Here is a 15117-nt window from a genome sequence, read left to right on the forward strand (position 1 = left end):
CAGTTCCTGCCTTCAAGGGGTTTAAAATGTAATATATCAGATTTATACACAGAACTAAATACATTAGGGTGAGGGCATTACTGCCAATCTGGGCAAGGGAATTTGCTAAAATGCATTATTCCCACCATCAAAGTCCTCTATTCCCTCCTCAGCCACCTTCCATCTCTTCTGATGTGTCTATGGCAATGTTTATTTCTGAAGTAATAAAAAAAAATCATGTGGACTGTGTCTGAAAAAAAAATGGATATAGGTACATAGCTCCCTACCTTCCTAAATAAACCCATGGATTTGATCTCTCTGCAGGCAAATGAACTTTGCAGGGAGAACACATTTCTCCCACTGACTTTCTAACCCTAGCCACTCAGGGACTTCTTTCTTTGTGGTAGAAAGCCTTTCCTCCATTAGTCATCTTAAAAGTATATACCTATCGGGAAAGATCTTTCACTTGTAAATTCCACCATCACTTCCAAGTCAGTTATATTTCTAGAGGTAGAGAATGGTGTGGAGGAAAAAAAAAAAAAACCTTTGAAGCTAAACAAACATGAGTGCAAATCTCAGCTCATCTTTTTACTAGATGAGTGACCTCAGGCAAGTTAACTTAAGCTCTCTGAGTCTCAGTTTCCTCCCACATAAAATGAAAATGATAATGCTGTGTCAGAGACTGCTAGTTCTTTCCCTAAATCCAGCCTATCCTTTACCATAGGAATAGAATTTTTAGCTGGTCACAAGGTTGCCTAGAATAGAACTAGCCTTCCTTGGCCATGTGAATAAATTCTGGTTAAAGGGATGTAGGTGGAAGCAACGATGTGCTGATAAAGGCTTAACTGGCTCTATACACACACATACACACACACAGTGTGTACATATATGCACGTAAGTTTATTATAGACATCACCGATATTAAAGACACAATTTACAAATAAAGAAATACACAGTGCTCTATTATAAGTTCTATACAGCCAATTGAATCTTACAGAATGCTTGGTTAATTGTTGCTGAACTCCTATATCTGTGTGTGAACTATGATTGCAGCTTAACCGTGATTTGACAAATGGAGTTCCTTTTCCAATTCTCTCTTCCCAGTAAACTTATTGCCATTAAATCTGAAATGTGATCTACTGCTAAACTATTTTTCATTCTCATATAAATTATATTCACTAAACTGAACTCTTTCAGCTTTAGCACTACATGTGTCAGAACCTCACTCATTTGCCGAGGAGGTGAGTGACTTCTCTACTGAATTGGATAATAGCTTTCTAAAGTTGGAGGACTACTGCTTTAATGTTTTGTGCTATTCATAATGTAGTGACCACAGACCACCACACTTTTATCTGCATTTTTGACATTTTTCTCCAAAACTTTCCTAAGTTTAGAAAATTAATAAAATAATAAATCAAACCCTGACTTGTAGCCATTGCTGATTTCCATGGTGTAAATAATCGCATCATGGCTGAGTTCAAACTACCAGCATGAGGTCACTGAATACGGAATTGGGAAGAAATACGCAGTGTTTTTTTCATATGAAAGCAATAAGCATAATTTCAGTATTCTTTTTCCCTCTCTCTCATTTTCAAGAACTTTCTGTATGTTATCAGTCATATGTACCATCTCTCATGAGCAGGTAAGTGCCACGAATACAGGTACTCAGACAAATAACAAAATAATAAATCAAACCCTGACTTGTAGCATTTGCTGAATGTTTTATTCAGCACTGCCTCTGGTTACACCCATCCTATAAAAGGTGTTCCAACAAATATTTGTTAAAAACATGAATTTGTTAAACAAATGTTGCAAATACTCCCCCAGACTATCATTTGTCTTATTTTATTTATATTTATGCTTTATGCCATACAAAAGTGTTAAATTGGATGTTGTCTGATATGTCTGCCTTTTCATTTACTGCATTTGAGTTTTCTGTCCTATATAAGAGTGCCTCTCTCAACCCAAGGTGGATTATTCTCCTAAATTTTTCTAGAAGTTTTATTTTTTTGTTGTTACATTTAAATCTGGAATCCATCTGGAATATATTTTTGTATATGACATGCATTTCTTCCAGATGGCTAGCCCATTGTGCCACTTATGTAAATAAATTATTTTTCTCTGCTAAACTGAAATTCCACCTTTGTGGTACATTAAGCTCCCATGTGTGCTGGACTCTATTTCCAATTCTCTAATCCGTTCCAGTATCTATTTGCCTACTTCCAGGTCTTTCTGTTACTCTTTTTTTTTTTTTTTTTCTGTTACTCTTTTGATACACTGACTTTGTTGTTATGGTAATATAATAACAGAGCACAATGATAGTATTTACTATATCCTATTATAAGCAATTTAGATTTAATCTTTACCCAAACTCTATGAGGTAGGTATTATTAATATCCTCATTTTACTGATGATGAAATTAAGTGGCAGAGCAATAAAGAAACATGCTCTGCACCACACCACCAGGAAGTAGAAGAGCCTGGGTTTGAACTAAGGCACTCTAGCTCCAGAGCCCATGTTCTTTTTTTATTTTTTCCAGAGCTCATGTTCTTAACTGTTAGGTCAAACCACCTTTGTGTGGAGCATGTAACCTTTTACTATTCCTTTAAAATATAATTTTCTTAGCTATTCCTGCTACTTGTTCTTCCATAGATTTCTTTAAAATAATTTTATTGAGTTTCTAAACGAAAACAAAACCTCTCTATTCAGATTCTAATTAAAATTGTATTAACTTTATGTATTAATTCTGGGAGGCATATGGTTTTGTGAATTCCGTCTTTCTATTTAGGAACATGATCAACTTTTCTGTATGTTCAGGTCTCATTTCATGTATTCTTTATGAAGAGTTTCTAGTTTCTCTTCTATAGGTCCTACACCTTGTAAAATTGTATCCCAAATATTTTATAAGTTTTGTCATTGTTGTGAATGAAAATTTCCCATTGTTGAAAGTATAAAGAAAAACATTGTTTTTTTTGCTTGTGTGTTATATATGGTTGTATGTATATATACCGTGTTCAGTCACCTTATCAAATTCTCTTATTAATTCTACAGGTTTTTGTAGTCACTTGAATTTTCTAAGAACACAGTTATATCACTTGCAAACTGAGATAATATTCTCTTTTTACTCCCCTCCTTTCCTTCTGCCCTTTTTTTTCTTCCTTTTTTCTTTCCTTTCCTCCCTCCTTTCCCCTAATCTACTTGTTGGTTACTTAGTGGCAAAATTAATATAAAAAAGGTAGGATAAGTGCTTGATTTATTCTCTTTTGTTTACTAGCTTTTAGGATAATGAATTACTTTCCTATAGTTCTCTGAAGGTGATCAATTAGGGTTTTTTTTCCCAGGTTTTTTGTTTTTGTTTTAGTGAGAGTGAGAGGGATAGAAGGGCAGGGAGAGGGACAGAAAAAGAGGGAGAGAGAGAAATGTAAGCATGCTTCACACACAGCACAGAGCCCAGCATTGGGCTCCATCCCACGACCCTGAGATCATGACCTGAGCCGTAATAAAGAGTTGGACGCTTAACCTATTGAACTGCTCAGGCAGCCCTCCAGTTTTTGAAAAGCTGTGGTAAGATATACATAACATAAAATTTGCCATTAGTGACGTTTAGTACATTCACAATGTTGTACAACCATCACCCCATCTAGTTCCAGAACATCTTCATTACCCCAAAAAGAAACCCTCTACTCATTACCTACTCACTTCCCTTTCCTCTCTTCCCCCAGCCCCTGTTAACTACTAATTTGCTCTGGGTCTCTGTGGATTTACCTATTCTAGATATTTCATATAAATGGAATCATATGAAGTGTGGCTTTCATATCTGGCTTGATCAATTAGTTTTTTAAAATATGAATTCATAGATTTAAACATATTTGATAGGTTTCAATAACTTACAATTATTGCCTTTTTGAAGCTCAAATTTTCTTATATTTGATCAGTATGAGCCTCTTCTAGTTGAGTTTGGGGTTCTTTTGACACATTCACACTATTCCTTACTTAGTATTACAGGACATTCTAGCCTTTTTTTGTACATTTCTTGTGACAGACTTGGAATCAGCCATTTTTTTTTAAACAAACATAGATTTGTTTTAGTGAGAAATGGTATTTTAAGACTGCACTTTGGGTACCAGTTTAACTCATTGCTATTGGGTTAGTTACTGTTTCTAGGTTTTTTTTAGTGGACAAAATTGGTAGTATATATGTCTAAATCCATTTTTACATTTTCAAAGGTAAACTATCTCATGAGTTTATAGTGATATTTCTTTTTCTTTTTTCTTTTTTCAAATATTTTATTTATTTATTCACAAGAGACACACACAGAGAGAGAGAGAGAGAGAGAGAAAGAGAGAGAGAGGCAGAGACACAGGCAGAGGGAGAAGCAGGCTCCATGCAGGGAGCCTGATGTGGGACTCGATCCCGGGTCTCCAGGATCAGGCCCTGGACTGAAGGTGGCAGTAAACCGCTGAGCCACCGGGCTGCCCCTATAGTGATATTTCTAATTTAAATTCAGGTCTATAGGTTTTTACTTAGCTTCTTCTGTATTACAGTTGTATGTCTTTTATTCCATACTATGAATCTTGGTTCTCAAGGAAAAAAGGGATGATAGAATCAGAATATCCCATGTTTACTCATTTATTTGAATCTACATGTCACATACACAATAGTTTCAGTAAAACAATACTATTTACTGAGAGTAATTAGAATTATTTTTGCATTATGTTCTCCCTATCCCCCTCCATCTTTTTTTTTCCCCTCCATCTTTTTAATAAATGTATTGTATCTATAGTTCCTGAGCACATAAACATTACCTACTAGATAGACTCTGTTCCTTTTAACACTCATTTAGTTTTGGTCCTACAGATAATTATATATTCTATATTTAATGTTCACCAACAGTCCTTATGTCAATATCTCTTTAGTCCTTTTGATTGTTTGAAGTTCATTCTCTAGTAGATTCCTCAGGAAGGGCTCATGGGTACACTATTCTCTGAATTACTGCATTTTGATAATCTTTTATCTGTGCCCTTTCTACTTGAAAGTCAATGTTTCTGGATATAAAATCCTTGGCTCACATTTTCTTCTTTTGTGTCTCTTAATTATTTGACTTCCATATCCTCTGTTATATGGTATTTCTCTGCTATATGGTGAAAAGTTTGATGTAATCTAATTACCTTGTAATTAGTAATGTAATGTGTAACTTTACACATTACTTTCTGGTTTTGCTTACATGACCAGAACCCTGAGTAGTTCCAACATTTCTTCCTCGGTATGAGGCCCTATTCTGCAAAGGAGCCCTAGGAGGTTGGTTTGGGCAGTGTAGAGGGGCCAGGGTCTTCAGCCTCAAAAGGGGCCCCTAGCACTCACCTGCTACTTGGTTGGGCCAAACTCCTCACAGTTTTACCTGGTCCTTCCTCCCTCACCCTTTCTAGTAAATACCTGGTAGCAGGTATTTGGGGGTCTTATGTTTTCATATCTATCTGATGCTGTGTTGCTTCTCTCTGCTTTCTTCTATGCGTGGTCTGAGTTACCACACAGGTCTGTGGCTCCTGATCATTTGTCCTCAGCTGTTTGTATTTTGGAACTTGTGTGGCTACCCTGTCAATTAGTTTTACTATCAGTGTTATCCATGCATGGGTTTTTGATTCTGCTATCCACTGCACTGTCTGTTTTTAAATAGGGAATCAGAGAGATGAAAGAATGAGACTACCACCACCATCATCACTAGAGAGCAATCTTCTTTTCGATCTCTTACTCACCTCCACTCAATTATTAGTTGCTATTTCCAATCCCTTTGGAGCTGGAATGTGCCCAGAGGAAGGAGAGAAAAGATGGGTAGAAAGTTCATTTTTGACAGATACTGTTATAAGCTGACTTCACATTTCCTAGGCCTGTTTTTTGTTCTGGTTTTTTCTTTCCTTTTTTTCTTTTTCCCCCTTTTCTTTTATGAACACTTGTATAGTTTTTTCACAGTTTTCCAGCTGGGTCCTTCTGACAGGAAATCTAGTGATCTGGGCAATGAATTCTATGCATCCTCTCTGTCCTTGGTCTTTACTTCCTCCATTACCACTGTATAAACTCTCTCTGTTGGATTCTCAGAGCCCTCTCACACTGTGCTCTTGGCAAGAATCAAAAACGCCAATTCTCTTTCCCCCAAAGCTTATGTCTGGTCTAAGGGAAGAAAACCTTGTCCTCTGTCCCAACAACACTGCAGGGCAGATCAGTCCCAATACAGAGCCCTATGTTCTGCCACTGGAATGGCTAGTCTCTTGCTCAGGAGACTTCTTAGATGGGACTAAGGCCTCAGACAACTGAGACAACTGTGCTCTTCTTCCCCACCCCCGGCTCCTTCCTGACAATACAAATCAAGCTTTCTGGGTTGTCCAATTGAAATCTCTAGGATTTGACTTGGGGTCAGCAGGTAACATTCCCCTCTCCTTTTGGTGGAGAAGGAGAGTAGGAATCACAGCTGAGCTATTTCCAAAGAAAGCCTTCTGACAGGTTTCTCTCTTTAATTTTCCAGGTTTTGACCTTTAGTAACTTCAGGTGGGTGAGAGCTTTTAAAATTAGGTAATAAATTATTACTTTTTGCCTTTTTAAATTCTGCATGTACTTAAGTCCTTCCTTTGGGATACAGTGAGGCAGAGTCTGATGCATCTTGCAACATGAGTGAAACTTCAATTTAATTAATGAATTAGGTAATTGATTTTAAAGATTTTATTCATTCAGTCATGAGAGACATAGAGAGAGAAAGGCAGAGACATAGGCAGAGGGAGAAGCAGGCTCCTCACAGGGAGCCGGATGCAGGACCCAATCCCTGGATCCCAGAATCACTCCCTGAGCCGAAGGCAAGACGCTCAACCACTGAGCCACCCAGGCGTCCTTGACTCTTCAATTTTAATGTAGTGTTATGTTTTAATACAAAAATATTCATTTCCTTTATATTCTCAAATCATAGCTATAGAGTTTAATTTAGTACTCACTTACCATATTTTCTCATACTATCTTCTTTCTTATTCCCAATCTGTTGTTTTTTTTTTCTATATTTGCCCCTCTTGAGGCTTGAGAGAGATTTACCCATTTTATTGGTCCTATTCAAATATTAAACTTTGAGGATTTAATGAGAGTTCCACAACCTTTTATACATTTCAATAATCCCAACCTTGTCTTTATTATCTCCTATTACTTTCTTTTGGTTTTCTCATTCTGTTACTACTTTCTTAAAAATAAATTCATTACAAATAAATATATTTTTGGTACTGAGGCTATATTTTTTCCTCAGAGTACAGTTTTAGCTGTGACTTACTGGTTTTCTTTTTGATCAAGAAATGCTCATATAAAATTAATGGAATAAAAGCAATGCAGAAATAAATAAAATTTAAATGAAAGCAATGCAGACAAGCAAAGACAACAAAAAGTGCATTTGACCCCACAAAATTTGCAGCTGATTCTCTAAATGGAAGAGATGCATTTTGAGTAGTAAAATGAATAAACTCCTGTTTTGTTTAATAATCCAACTAGTGAAGATGATAAAATCATATGAAAATACTGGAAAAAATCTATATTATTTTGTGATTTGACATAAAATACTGGATAACTAATAATTATATAAAATCCACGTAGGGGCTCCTGGGTGGCTCAGTTGGCTAAGCATCTGCCTTTTGCTCAGGTCATGATCCCGGGGTCCGGAGATGGAACTCCACACCAGAAGCCTGCTTCTCCCTCTCTCTCTCTGCCTGCCACCTCCCCTACTTGTGCTCTCTCTCTCTCTCTCTCTCGTTGACAAATAAATAAATAAAATCTTTTTAAAAAAGCATGTAAACTTTAAAATGAGGGCATTGGTGACAAACTGGCCACTAGATATCAATTCAAAGATAATTAAAGGTTAGTCATTGAATAAGAAACTTTGAAATGATCTGAAATCTTATGTTTTATATATGAAAGAAATTTGATAGAGATCTCCCCAAATTTGACAATAGTCCTACAAAGTTATATGGTAATATCAATATCACATTTAATGCTGAAGGAAAATTTCCATACCATCGTTAATAAAAAACAAATTTTGAGCAATCATGGTAGAGGAAAAACTGAATTATCTTTCTCATTACCCTATGGAAAATAATATTATAGTATCCTTGTCATACAAAGAAGCAATCAAAGAATATGCAGCCAAAATACTATGGAGGAGTGTCAAGAAGTTAATAAAAATATTATTAGATTATTTTATTATGTAATTTTTCTGTATTTTCTAATATTTGCAGAATGTGTTCACTTTTCCATTTTTAAGTTTGTTATGTAACTTCTCTTTACATTCTTTTTTTTTAAGATTTTATTTATTTATTCATGAGGGACACACAGAGAGAGAGAGGCAGAGACACAGGCAGAGGGAGAAGCAGGCTCCATGCAGGGAGCCCGACGTGGAACTCGATCCCAGGTCTCTAGGATGACACCCTGGGCCGAAGGCAGGTGCTCAGCTGCTGAGCCACCCAAAGATCCCTTCTCCTTACATTCTAAATAAATATTCAGGTTTATATCTAATATTGTATTTGTAATTTTATATCATTTTTCTTAAAGAACATTAAGAAAAATGCCCTCCTTTCCACAAATTTATAAGCTTTAAGCCTCCCAAAACTTGTCTGTCCAGATTTGAAATATGTTCCACTTATACTAGCTTATTTCTTTTTCTTTTCTTTTCTTTTTTAAAGATTTTATTTATTTATTCATGAGAGACACACAGAGAGGCAGAGACATAGGCAGAGGGAGAAGCAGACTCCCCAAGAGGGGAGCCTGATATGGGACTCAATCCCAGGACCCTGAGACCATGATCTCAGCCAAATGCAGATAACTCAACCACTGAGCCACTCAGGTGCCCCTACTAGCTTATTTCTTAGGGGGTAACGATGCTCCTTTTTTTGTATTGTTTGGTATGGGTTTTACAAGAATCTGAGGCTGAAGGTAACACCAATTTTCTTCTTTTTTTTTTAAGATTTATTTATTTATTTATTTATTTATTTATTTATTTATTCATTCATTCATTCATTCATTCATTCATGAGAGACACAAAGATACAGGCAGAGGGAGAAGCAGGGAGCCCGATGTGGGACTCGATCCCGGGACTCCAGGATCACCCCCTGGGCGGAAGGCAGGTGCCAAACTGCTGAGCCACCCAGGGATCCCCACCAATTTTCTTCTTAATGTGCTTCTAAAACATTATATGAAAAAGAAAAGAAATTCAACATGGTTTTTAAGCCACTCGACAATCATTAGAACATTAAAATCAAACTGGATCATGACTTTTCTTCTTGTATCTAATTATCTAATATATTCCAGATGGATAAAAGATTTAAATATAAGAAAAAGGAAGCCATAGGGCAGCCCTGGTGGCTCAGTGGTTTTAGCGCCACCTTCAGCTCAGGGCCTGATCTTGAAGACCTGAGATGGAGTCCCACATCAGGCTCCCTGCATGGAGCCTGCTTCTCCCTCTGCCTGTGTCTCTGCCTCTCTCTCTCTCTCTTTTTCTCTCTCTGTCCCTCATGAATAAATAAATAAAATCTTAAAGAAAAGGAAGCCATAAATATATGCAAGAATTCCTATGCAACATCAATGTGGGAAAAGGTTTTCAAGTTTGATGCAAATCCCATAGGCCGTAAGAGAAAAGATGGATAAATTTTAATGCATAAAAATAAGAAAATTCTGCTTGCCAAGAAATAATAAAGTTAAAAGCAAGCAACAAAATTAAAAAAAAAAACTATTAACATATCCCATAGGGTTTATTCCTTAATATAAAAAGAGTTCTTATCCATTAATAAGCAAAAGTATCAACAGACTAATAGAAAAATTGGCAAAGGTTATTAATAGGTGCTTTATCAAAAAAAAAAAGAAATACAGATGACTTGTGAACATATGAAAAGTTGTTCAATCAACCCTATAATAAGAGAAATGCAAATTAAAAATGACAGGCAAAGATCCAAAAGTTTGTAACACACTGTGTAGGTGAAGATACTAAGAAGCAGGCAATTGTTGGTGCAAGTGTAAATTGACACAATTTCTAGAAAAGGCAGATTATATTTAACATAATAGTTTCCTTTCTAGAAATTAATCCTATAGATATGTCTACATATGTAAATTGTGACATGCCAAAAGGCATTCACCTTAGCATTGTTTCTAAAATCTTTTTTTTTTAAAGACTTTATTTATTATTCATGAGAGACACAGAAAAAAGGCTAAGACAGACAGTGGGAGAAGCAGGCTCCCTGCAGGGATCCCAATTCGGGACTCAATCCCTGGACCCGGGATCATGTCCTGAGCTGAAGGCAGACACTCAACCACTTAGCCACACAGGCATCCCTGTAGCATTGTTTCTAATAGCATAATGCTGGAAACAACCTAAATGTCTACCAAAAGGAGACTGGTTAAATCCATAATGGAGCATCCCTTAATGGAACACTATGCAGCCACAAAAAATGGAGAGCAGCCCTGTGCAGATATGAAATGATCCTAAAGACCTATCACTAAAAATGCAATGTTCAGAGTGGGACACTGACATTTCAATGGATATATTTAATCCTTATTCTTTCATGGAATACTTCGTAAGTATAGTGGTTACTTTTTGGTACAGAACTAGGGCAGGAGTGAGTAGGTAGGTGGCAAGACTTCACTACATGTCCTTTTTCACTTTTTAAATGTTATTCCATGTACCTATCTTACCTATTAAAATGCTACAATTAAAAAAAAAATAAAATGCTACGATTATTTGTTAAAATTAAGATATGACCTGTAACTAGGCTAGTGAAAATATTTGAGCATTGGTAGTTCTTCCCTTTAAAGGCACATTATTGGGTACACGGAGGAAAAAGCAAGGTAGTCCAAAGCTTAAGTATAACATTATCCTCTGCAAATAAGGTTATCACTCTAATAGTGACCTGTGAATGGTTGCTGAGGAGTTTCTGAACTATCCAAATCCTAGTCAAGGTCTAATCCCAAGAGAAGACAAAAATTTAAAGCTGAAGCCTAGTTAGTTGTATGATAGTTTTCTGTCCAAAGGAAAACTGAGCTAATAGATGGGAAGTGATCAACGTGAAGTCTAGGAAAATAGCGCCAAGAGTAGAATTTGACAGTATTTGTTTAGTACTGATTCAGGAAGATGTTCTCTGGAATGTTCTATCAGTTGTGTCTTTTACTTTTCCTACTGAATTAGTAACTGCCATTTAAATGATCTTTGAGTAGTGGCTAAGAACGTGGTCTTTGGAGATCTGGGTTCAAATCTCAGTTCTTTTTATCATCTGGGTGATTTTAGGCACATGTCAATTCAGCTTATGTATAGGTAAAATGAGGATAATAATCTTTACTTGAATAATCTTTACCTGGATACTGTTGTGGGTTAAAGAAAGTAACAGATAAGGTCTAGGAGAGTGGCCAGCCTGTAGTTAGTGCTTATTGAATAGTAACTATTATTTTTATTTACAGATTGCTTTTATAACCTCTGGAACTTAAAATCTTAAGGACTGGTTAATAATTGAAACCAATTAAACTGAGTCAAATGGATAGCATTTTGTCATTAACAAGGTAAAACATAGCCTTCTATACAGGGTCTCTGAGAAATTGAGAGAAGCTCAGATCATTTTCTTTCTCTTTTGTTCCTCTATTTTTGAGGCATTCGGTATTATATAATATATAATAACAGAATAACAGATATACACACATTTATATTAAAAATGTCAAAACTAGAATTGCAAAAAAAATTGTAGTGTGTTTTAAATGTCATTTACATTAAATGTAGAGAGGTGTATTTGGGTTATTTGCATAATAATATTTGAAATGTTAATGTATAGTGCATAACAGGATGCATGAAAGTTTTACATGAATGTCCTCCTCTTTTAGTCACTGCATCTCTGGGACTGGATGGATGTCCTCCTTTGACGATAACATCAAACGTCTGAAGTTGAAGCCCTTCATGAATGTGAGAACCAGCCAAATGACCATTCTGAATCCTCATGCAGGCCCTGTTCTATGGAGGAAGGCAGAACAGAAAGGCAAACTCCTCTAATGGGCTGCAAAACTCCAACGCATATTTCTCTCTTCCACTTGCTCAGCATTTCTAACTTGCCAATGACAAAAGCCAACATTTGTGTCTTGTGTTTTCCTCTTAGTTGGTGTGACATAGTCTTTAACACTAATTTGGAAGGGTTGCCACTTGGGAGCCTGGATAATGTTCTTTGTAATGTAGGGAAAACTCAATCCACTCACATTTCCTTGTATCCTGGGGAGCTGCTTCAGACCAGTTAAAATCAAGAAATGATATAGTTAAAAGACTTTTCAAGAATCAGGAATTAGCTCCTAAGTGGGGTCTTCAGTTGGGCACCAAAGAGAAATGGCCCATTTTCTCCCTGGTTGAGTGAGTTTTTGCTGCTGACCTGTAAATTCTACACTATTTCAAAGTTACTGGCTGGGAAATTAATGGAAACTGAGCTGGGAATTTTTTCTTTCTTACCCTTATGTGTGATGCCTTATTTAAAATAATTCAGACTCAAAGTGAATTTCTAGCAAATGGTGCTCTGGCTGCTATTAAATTTATTGATGGCAAATCCATCATCCCTGCTTTTTATGTATGATGTCGCTGATGTGGTGATTTTTTTTTTTTTTTAAAGCTCCATGGTGAGACTTTCCTAAAATTCACCTCTTCCATCTGCCTCATAGTGCTATAAGTGACTTCAGGTTAAGATACTACTTAGCAATTAATTTCCCATGTTGAGATTTTATGACAAAGTTTTTGCAAAACCATTAAGTAAACCTTGGTTATTTTTTCTACATTGGAATTTTTTTGATGTGCTAAGATTTTATATAAATTTGTTATTTATCTTGATGAAAGCCAGATAAATAAATGCTCCTATCGTGTGTAATAACTCAACTCTTTGCTTTCACAAGGCCAGAGCAAGGCTGAAAGGAAATTCATCTCAAAGCTATTAAGAAAAGCCAGATAGAAAGGGAGCATAAAAATGAAATGAACTATGGTGAAAGGGCCAGACCCTCTTCCAGACTGCCCTACATCATTCCAGCTACCCAGGTGGAACAAAGATTTAGAGCTCCAAATAGAACTCAAGAATGGAAAGAAATGATGTGGGATTGTCTGAGAAAGGGATCAATCTATCCTGTGTTCATGGGAGATACAGGGAGAAAAAGAAGTCATTTGGCAAAGTCTCAACAGCCTAAGCTAGAAATAACATGTCCCACCCCCAAACTGCTACCATGGCCCCCATTTGAATACACCTCAAAAGCAGCCCCTGTTTCCACTGCTTTGTTTCCTGCCCAGGCGTGCAAGGGGACAAAACAAAGGAAGTGAAGAAACCACCTGGGTGCCTCCTTTGTGATACTTGGGGGACTGGTTGGTTCTAACTTTCCAGTTGTCACTGAAGGCCCTGGTGACTACAAGAGTACAGAGAAATTCTGACAAGTGATTTGGACCTTGAGGATATCCTCTAATGACCTACCTTCGGTAACTTTTCTTTTAAAGCCTCTTCAGCTGCATATCCCAGAGCTTGGTGCCATTCTTTCTCTATTATCTGTTATCTGTTAAGACACCAGCATGTCTTATCTTTCCATTTTGTTGGAGGATCTTGTGAATTCCTGAAAAACCTAGGCTTTTATTCCCACCTCCAATGGAATTTCCTCAGTTGCAGTGTTTTTCTCATTTTCTGGGTCCAAATCTTGTCCAGTCTTCAAGGAGCAGCTAAAGAGAGGCGCCTGGATGACTCAGTCAGTTGAGTGACTGGCTCTTCATTTCAGCTCCAGTCATGATCTCGGGGTCGTGAGATCGAGCCCCGTAGGGAGCTTCAAGGTGGGCATGGAGCCTGCTTGGGATTCTCTCTCTCTCTCCTCCTTTGCCCTGTACCCCCCCCCCATAAATAAATCTTTAAAAATTTTTCAAAGAGCAGCTAATGCTATTTCCAATTTGAGAAACCTTTGCAGCACCATTAGTCATTCCTTGTGGCAGCCTCCTTCCCATGTATGGAGAGTTACCCTTATAGGGCATGGTTCATTTTCCCCTACAACACTGGCAATGCCAGACACTCATTTTCCTCGCCTTCCTTGCAGCTAGGTAGGGTGTGGGCAGGTGATTTAGGCCCTTCCAGTGAAATGCTCCCATCCCAAACTAGCTTTGAGAAAAAGCAGGGATGGTACAGAGTCCATTCTGGGGGCCAGTGGGGGCTGAAGCAGCAACAGCAAATAATCTGGCTTCCAGAAGCAGTAATGGCTGTGCTTGCTGAAGCTGAATTGCTTGGGTCCTCTGGGCTAGCAGCACAGTCTTGTGCCCAGCAGCAATGGCTATGATGCCTTTGCCATTCCAGCTGCCCAAATAATTTAGAGCATTGTTTCTGCCTGCACAACCTCTAAGTGCAGCTCTCCAGCCTCCTTGAGATTCTGTAAGCACCCACTAGACTTTTAAAGAGTTTTATTGAGATATAATTCACACATCATACAACTCCACCCATTTAAAGTGTATAATTCAATGTTTTAAAGTAAATTTACAGGATTGTGCAATGATCACCACAATCTAATTTTAGAACATTTTTGTCCTTGCAAAAGACACCCCATGCCCATTAGCAGTTACTTTCCATTCTTTCCCCTACTCCTGGATCCAGTCAACCATTAGTCTATTTAATACCTCCATAAACTTGCCTATTCTAACATTTCACATAAATGCAATCGTACAATATGATTCTTTTTGTGATTAGTTTCTTTCATGTAGTACAATGTTTGCAAGTTTCATCCATGTTTAGCATGTATTGGTAATTCATTTCTTTTTAATGTTGAATAATATTCCATTGTATAGCTATCCCACATTTTATTTATCCATTCGTCTGTTGATAGGGTATTTGGGTTGTTGATAGATATCTGGACATCTCTATGTGCATTCATGTACAAGTACAGATGTTTTCTCTTCATTTCTCTTGAGTACATACCTAGGAGTAGAATTGCTGGCATAGTAACTGTGATTAACCTTTGAGAAACTGATGAACTGTTTTCTAAAGTGGCTGCACTATTTTGTAACATGTGAGGGTTCCAACTCCTCCACATCTTTGTTGCCAAATATTCTTTGTTATTATCTGTCTTTTTTATTATAGCCATTCTAGTGACTGTGAAGTG

At 37.1% G+C, this 15117-nt stretch overlaps 2 long non-coding RNA genes across 3 annotated transcripts in view; one reads left to right on the top strand and one right to left on the bottom strand.

Annotated features, from left to right (window-relative positions):
- LOC144324109 (uncharacterized) overlaps positions 1-15093 on the top strand; it is a 74047-nt gene extending 58954 nt beyond the window's left edge. The window contains exon 7 of the long non-coding RNA XR_013389508.1: positions 11854-15093. This is a non-coding gene — a long non-coding RNA (uncharacterized LOC144324109). The remainder of the gene's footprint in view (positions 1-11853) is intronic.
- LOC144324111 (uncharacterized) overlaps positions 1-15117 on the bottom strand; it is a 262943-nt gene that overhangs the window by 24018 nt on the left and 223808 nt on the right. The gene's annotated exons all lie outside the window — the stretch shown is intronic.

The sequence above is a fragment of the Canis aureus genome, chromosome 11 (assembly GCF_053574225.1).
Source record: "Canis aureus isolate CA01 chromosome 11, VMU_Caureus_v.1.0, whole genome shotgun sequence".
Taxonomy (NCBI): Eukaryota; Metazoa; Chordata; class Mammalia; order Carnivora; family Canidae; genus Canis; species Canis aureus.